General features: G+C 41.3%; 1 long non-coding RNA gene across 1 annotated transcript; it reads right to left on the bottom strand.

The window, feature by feature from the left end:
- Positions 1-354: 354 nt before the first annotated feature.
- On the bottom strand, positions 355-1,039 carry LOC115188247 (uncharacterized). The gene is made up of 2 exons (XR_003876367.1): positions 839-1,039; positions 355-650 (listed from the first exon to the last, which is right to left on the bottom strand). It is a non-coding gene; the product is annotated as an uncharacterized LOC115188247 (long non-coding RNA).
- Positions 1,040-1,724: the final 685 nt, after the last annotated feature.

Genomic DNA, 1,724 nt, shown 5'->3' with positions numbered 1-1,724 from the left:
ACTTCAACAAAAAAGGCTCCAACGACTTACTGTTTCCTGTCACGCCCTGACCAGTAAAGGGGGATGTTTGTTATTGTAGTTTGGTCAGGACGTGGCAGGGGGGTGTTTGTTTTATGTGTTTCGGGGTTTGTTGGTTAACGTTCTATGTTAGTATATTTCTATGTTCGTTCTAGTTTTCTATTTCTATGTTTAGTTTATTGGGTTGCCCTTCAATTGGAGGCAGCTGTTCCTCGTTGTCTCTAATTGAAGGTCCTATTTAGTAGGGGTGTTTTTCCATGGGTTTTTGGGTGGGTAGTTGTTCCGTGTATAGCTGTGTGCCTTACAGGGCTGATTTTCGTCGTTGTTTTTGTTTTCTTCGAAATAAAGATTAGTATTCACATTCCCGCTACGTTTTGGTCCCATCCTTACGACGAATATGACATTTCCACAGAGCACCCTACACACTAGATATAATCCTACGACTCACTGTTTCCACACTGCACCCTACACACTAGATATAATCCTACGACTCACTGTTTCCACACAGCACCATACACACTAGATATAATCCTAAACCCATCTGTTTCCCCACAGCACCATACACACTAGATATAATCCTACGACTCACTGTTTCCACACAGCACCATACACACTAGATATAATCCTACGACCTACTGTTTCCACACAGCACCATCCACACTAGATATAATCCTAAACCCATCTGTTTCCACACAGCACCCTACACACTAGATATAATCCTACGACTCACTGTTTCCACACAGCACCCTACACACTAGATATAATCCTACGACAAACTGTTTCCACACAGCACCATCCACACTAGATATAATCCTACGACTCACTGTTTCCAAACAGCACCATACACACTAGATATAATCCTACGATTTACTGTTTCCCCACAGCACCATACACACCAGATATGGTTTTACTTCATCCAATATCTAGAAGGACTAATCTGGTAGAACATGGTAATATAGGATGACTAATCTGGTAGAACATGGTACTATAGGAGGACTAATTTGGTAGAACATGGGGTCTACAGGAGGACTAATCTGGTAGAACATGGTACTATAGGATGACTAATCTGGTAGAACATGGTACTATAGGAGGACTAATCTGGTAGAACATGGTACTATAGGAGGACTAATCTGGTAGAACATGGTACTATAGGAGGACTAATCTGGTAGAACATGGTACTATAGGATGACTAATCTGGTAGAACATGGTACTATAGGAGGACTAATCTGGTAGAACATGGTACTATAGGATGACTAATCTGGTAGAACATGGTACTATAGGAGGACTAATCTGGTAGAACATGGTACTATAGGAGGACTAATCTGGTAGAACATGGTACAATAGGAAGACTAATCTGGTAGAATATGGGGTCTATAGGAGGACTAATCTGGTAGAACATGGTACTATAGGAGGAATAATCTGGTAGAACATGGGGTCTATAGGAGGACTAATCTGGTAGAACATGGGGTCTATAGGAGGACTAATCTGGTAGAACATGGGGTTTATAGGAGGACTAATCTGGTAGAACATGGTACTATAGGAGGACCAACCTGGTAGAACATGGTACTATAGGAGGACAAATCTGGTAGAACATGGTACAATAGGAAGACTAATATAGTAGAACATGGTACTATAGGAGGACTAATCTGGTAGAACAGGATGTCTATAGGAGGACTAATCTGGTAGAACATGGTACAATAGGAAGA

The sequence above is a fragment of the Salmo trutta genome, unplaced genomic scaffold, assembly GCF_901001165.1.
Source record: "Salmo trutta unplaced genomic scaffold, fSalTru1.1, whole genome shotgun sequence".
Taxonomy (NCBI): Eukaryota; Metazoa; Chordata; class Actinopteri; order Salmoniformes; family Salmonidae; genus Salmo; species Salmo trutta.
Note: the sequence above shows the minus strand (reverse complement) of the source record. Positions and strands in the feature narration are given on the sequence as shown.